This window comes from Pungitius pungitius, chromosome 20, assembly GCF_949316345.1.
Source record: "Pungitius pungitius chromosome 20, fPunPun2.1, whole genome shotgun sequence".
NCBI lineage: Eukaryota > Metazoa > Chordata > Actinopteri > Perciformes > Gasterosteidae > Pungitius > Pungitius pungitius.
Window position 1 is genome coordinate 13,585,250 of NC_084919.1, and position 6,000 is coordinate 13,591,249.

At 47.0% G+C, this 6,000-nt stretch overlaps 1 protein-coding gene across 1 annotated transcript in view; it reads right to left on the reverse strand.

The window, feature by feature from the left end:
* LOC119194816 (forkhead box protein N3) overlaps positions 1–5,624 on the reverse strand; it is a 40,894-nt gene extending 35,270 nt beyond the window's left edge. The window contains exon 1 of the mRNA XM_037449226.2: positions 5,180–5,624. The gene's annotated coding sequence lies outside the window, so the exon portion shown is untranslated. The remainder of the gene's footprint in view (positions 1–5,179) is intronic.
* Positions 5,625–6,000: the final 376 nt, after the last annotated feature.

The window sequence follows — 6,000 nt, forward strand, 5'->3', positions numbered from 1 at the left end:
GAAGGCCGACCACCAAATCACTCCTCTTTCTCCATGACGCTGTGTTTTCTTACTGCTAAAAGAGGAACTGGTGCGTACACAGCACCCTCTCCTCCTCCTTCCATTCACTGCCTGCCTGTGACTGTTGGCGAGTCTCGGGATGAATCGACAGAGGTCATGCAGCAGCAGACGCCGGCCTTCGAGGCGATGCAGTTTCCAGTGGAGAGACACTGAGATATTCATTTCTAAAAGCGGGCCACTCTCATGGGGGGGGGCACAACAGGCTGCAACACTGTTTGTGTGTGTGTGTGTGCGCGTATTAGCGCATCGTTAAATGCTGCTAAGAACAACACATCCAGCACAATGCAAACTCTTCTCACTTTAAGGGGGAGGAGTGAAAAAGAGGAGGAGGAGTAAACGCATTATATAAATCAGATGGTTCCTGAGGTAACTTCTGTCGCGCGCGCACACACACACACACACACACACACACACACACACACACACACACACACACACACACGCCGCGTATGACTGCATCCACTTATGACTGCAGCTAGCCAGTAAGACAGTCAGAGCGAGTCAAGCTGACGTCATCCCATTGAGGTCCAGCGCCTGCAGGACGGCCGTGGTGGGCCTGTGTGTGTTTTTTTTGCGATCGCATGCAGGGCCAAGGACACATAATTGCAATCTCATGTGTGCGAGGAGACACAAAAAGAGGCATGCTGATGACATCATTAGCGGAAGACGGCCTGACATCAGCGCGGCGGCGGCGGCGGCGACATGGTGGGAGTGTTGGGGCAGGGGAGGAGGAGCCAAGAGCGGTGCAAACAGAGGAGTTATGCAACGCAAATCCAACTGAACAGTTGAGAGAGAGCCCTTTTTCCTCTGTGTGCACAGTGCACACACAGGGAGAGTGTGCATGTGTGTTTGTGTCTTAAGTGACTTTTTTTTTTTTAGCACTCTTACTTGAAGCCAAGAGTGCATTAAAAACACACAAGCACTCAAGCATACGGCCGAGAAATCCACACACACACACACACACATATATGCTCACCCCCCCACACTTATAAACAAAGCTTCCTAAGGACAGGAAATCCTTCCACCCACGTTCCTGCGTTGCTTGGCAACCAGCGCAGCGTCACCGTGAGCATGCCTCCTCCGCCTGAAAACAACACACACAGACACACACGCACACACTCATGCAAACGGCAACTCCTTGAACTGTGCTTCTTAAAAGCACCAAAGACAAACAGCAGAGCTGAGCGGGCTGAGACTCCCGAACGCTGGCCTCCCATTCGTCAGCTCTGCACAGAAACATGACATCACCGCTTGTAAACATATAACACTTTTCCCCCCTGTTTATAAAATCTATTTTTACACCTGCTGACGTCTTCCTATGAGTGATAGTGCACGTGTGTGTGTGTAACTGCGCTCGTGCCTGCCTGCCACTGTGCGTGTGGCCACTGAATGAGGACGCAGAAGAGAGAGGCTGATGGAGCAGAGGTGCTGCCCGTCACAAGGGTCCGTTTCACATCAGGCCTATTGAGGACAATTAGAACCTGATGGATACAGACCGAGCCGTTCGGGCCGCCTGTGTCGGAGGTGTTGCACCTGCCGTATAAGACCTTGTTTTGAACTCTGTAGTTGTTTTTGCATAAAAGATAAAGGTCCCCTACCGACCTGTTAAATAAAAACTACGTCATGAACTAATCACTCTTCTTTTGTGGAGGAAAACAAAAAAAGAGGAGCAAAGCAACAACTTACTGGAAGAATGGTTTCTCCTGTTACTTTCAGTATGAAACCGCCAGCAACGCCATTTAAAATAAATAGTTTTGTTACTTACTTTGTTATTTCTTAATGCTACATTTCTTAAGCGGCTAGCTGACAAGATTGAAAACATCAGTTAGGGAAGCTGGGAGGAGGCGTGGGAATTTGAGGGCATCACTGGTTCTACAAATGCAGCTCATGAAAGGGATGAAGATTTTGTACACTCATCTTGCAGTAGTAACTGTTCAGAGAAATATACTAGCTGATAAAGTGCCCTGGCCCCGTCACTAATAACATGAACTAACATGAAGGTCCTTGGTGTAGATCCAGCAGATTTGCCTGTTGCATAGCACACAAGATGCTACAGAGCTCTACAGGGTGAGTCCTACACAACCTCTGCTTCCTGTCTGGATGTGTTTTTGTCTCAAATAAGGTCATGTGAAGAAATTTGAGTTTGGTTCTATGATATCAATGAGTCAAATATAACTTTGCTTTCCATTTATAAAGGAAAGAAAATAACTGTGGGCTATAGTTTAACATAAATACATATATGAATCAAGATAAAAAAATATTTTTAAGTGCAACATGAATCATGTTGACTTGATTGTGCCACAAAGATTTCCTAAATGCTGCGAGGAGCCCTTGTTGCGGCGCTCTAGCCGTGTTCGTATGGCTGTCTTTGTACTCAATGCACACATACCGTAATGGTTCTGTCCAAAACCCTTACCTCGCCATTATAAACCTGGGACTGCTGACACGCTTTGTTTATCTGAACACTACTGCTATACATTTCTTTTAACAGTTAAATGGATTTTCAGGGTAGGGCTGTCACATTACCAAAGTTATGACTTTGATACAATACCTGCCATAAATATCATGATACCCGATACAATACCAGAATTCAATACAATACCACATACGAAATGATACCACAAATACCATACGACACTGGTATATTTATCCATAATGGTAATACACAAAACATCACAACAACAACAAATGAATTTGCCTACAACAAAATATTGATGAAAGCTACATGGTGCCATCGTAGCATTGATTGTACATTACTATGATCACTGTGTAATGGAGCCAAAGTTTTTCCACATTTCACTTGTGGCCTCTTTCTTTCCACAACAAGCCGAGGACAGTGGGTAAGAGCTCGTGCACATGTGGCCATGTCGTTCCTGGAAGTCAATGCATGCAGGCAGCATGACGGGGGGCGGGGCAGGGAACGCTCTCATTGCGTATCGATACTAAAGACAATACTAAATGATATGGTTTTTAACGTACAGGTACTTTGATTATATTCATACACCGTGCAACATTAATTCAGGGACTTGTTAGTATAAAAAGAACATCTGCAGTAAAACTTTCTTACACACTATGATGATTACACTATTAAAAACAAATACTCGTTGAGGCACGGTTCGCAAGTGATCCAAACCCTGAGTGGTGATCCCTTACACCATAATATTTATATCACTGTGTATAGATGATATATAAGTACAGATGCTGTAACTTCACATTACTGCAGATGTGGGAGCTGGTTGTACTACATGACCTCACAACAACACCGTGCCCCTTTTAGCAGTGATGTGCAGAGCACAGTGCAGCTTCCAGTCACACTAGTGCTACCATTATATGCAGAGGTACGCAATGTTTCTTTCTGACTTTGCATTTCAAACTCCGCCATGGGCCCCAGCACACTGGTGGGATCTGTAGCTTCGGGCACGGCTATTTAAGTCAGAAATATTAAGAGACATTTTTGAGTATTTAGACTGGATGGATCATGCCCTGGCGCCTGTGCTTCTTCCCCCCAAACACAGACTAGTCAATTCATTCACACATGAATTATAGATCCATTATGGAGTGTTGTGGCTGTGTTGAGGGAATCAAACTATCATCAGTTGTTCTGAGCGCACTAACCCACTGAGCCATTCATACCGATCTTCAGTGTCTAGGGCCGAGGCTGAACTCAATATTCAATTTAAACTATTCCAATCTCACATCAGAGCTCTCCAGCTGAAAGAAAACTCCACGCTCTAAAAGAGCCGGAACGGGCCAAAAACAGCGCAGTCTTTCCTCTAAGAAACTGAGCGGTCTCCAAAGTGAAGAAGAAGCGGGCTAACTGAACGTCACACCGCAGGGGCGTCCATTGAGAGACAGGACGAGGTGGAGGGGCCAGGACTCCATTGAGCGCAGCCACGGGGGGTCAAAATGTGAATGAATGGTTGGTATGGAGGTGAATTATGAATGAGCAGCACTCGGAGCACTCCTGGAGAGAGCATGTCAGCCCCGGTCTCCTTCACTCCTCCTCCTACTCCTCCTCATACTGCTGTCCTAAAATCTCCATCATCCTCTTCTTCCTCTCTCGTCTCCGTTTCCTCCCTCGCTGCTGGATTAATCTTCTCATCTTATTCTCAGCCATCTGATCGCCCCCCCCAGCCTGCCCTTAACCCTCCTCCACCTCCTGTCTTCAGACAAGGTGGGGGGGCAGACTCACACTCGCTGTCTGTCTGAATGAGACGACTGGGCATTCTTTCCCTACACATACATGCGTACACGGCCTAAATGGGTACACACACACACACACACACACACACACAGCGGACTCATGCATCATGTGAAACGCTGTCAGGCACTGACACACACACACACACACACACTTCTCCCAGCTGTTCTGCTAGCCACAGAGCTAGTGTGTGTGAGTGTGTATTGGTGTGTGTGTGTGTAATCCAATGTGCTGCTGCTCAGCCTGTGCCACGCTCTCTCCTCTGTTGCTGTGCGTCTGATCAGATCTGCCTCCCCTCAACCTGTTTGCCGTATATGGCACACACATGTATTCTCTCTCTCTCTCTCACACACACACACACACGACTGTGTGTTACCTGCTGCACCGAAAACTGTCTTCTCTTACACAGACCCAAACACACACACAAAAAGGGTTTAAAAAAAAGGAACTCTTAAAAGTGTTATGATACCTATGCCTTTCTTCTAGCTCAACATAAAGTGGCCTACCTTTGTGTGTGTGTGTGTGTGTGTGTGTGTGCCGCGCGCGCGTTCAGGAATAGGATCACGCTGTTCCCTTAAAAGTATCCACTCCTTTTGATCCCTTCACTCCAGTTTACGGCGGTCAGCTCAGCCCACTCACACACTTTAGTAGCCCCTTTATAGCCAGTACACACTTACTTTATCTTACACACACACACGTTATTATAGGCAACTACACACACATTTGCCCACCCCTCAGACAGACAGACACACACACACACACACCTCCACTCTTCCCTTTAAGTGCCGTGCCATGTAGCACATGTCAACACCCCTCTTTCACACACTCATACACAAACGCACTCGCGCGCGCGCACACACACACACACACACACCTCTGCCGGACCTGCGTACAGCCATGAAAGCCCCATGAAGTCACCTTAGGGTCCTTCTGTGTTCCACGCGAGCCGCTCTTCCCAGTCCTCGGCTCCTCTGTCAGACTTCTTTCCTCCTCTCCTCCTTTCCTTCCTTCGGTGCTGTCCGTCCTTTCTCTTTCTTCTCTCTCTCTCTCTCTGACCCTCTCTTCGTCTCGGTGCTCGGTCAGTTCCCAGCGTTTTTCCCGAGCCCCTCCATATCCGCCCCGCCAGTCGTTTCTGCCAACGAACGAGCGTACCTTCACACACACACAAACACACACGCGCGTGCACGCACGCACACACGAGCCGCTGCGTTCCTGTAGTCTCTCTCTCTCCCTCTGTTTATCCCTCTATCTGCGCTCGCGCTCTCTCTCTCTCTCTCTCTCTCTCCTCTGTCGGGGAAGAGCTCGGCGAGCGTGTGTTAACGTGTGTTCGTATATGCTTGTGTGCGTGGACGTGTGTTTTGTTGTGTGCTCTGTCTTGCCCCGCTAGCAGCACAGGACTTCCCCAAGCGTCCGCCCTGGGTCCTAACGCCCGTAGCGTTCACTGAAAGAATGCCATTGTATACAGAAGATACAAACAAAGATCGTCTATGGTTTTGACAAGATGATTCACACATGTGTATGGCGTTATTACGCCCCAAGATCTGTATACCATAATAATAAAAAATCGAAGTTGTTTTTTTTAAGTTGTGGGTTTTAGAAAAAAATGCAAATTTCAGAAAAAAAAGAAATAACCAAAAAAAGAAGAAAGATATTGAAGAAGATAGTATATTAAGTATATTTTGGGATCCTACCACAAAAATACAATAAAAGAGACCAATAATACCAGGGTTTTAAATTGC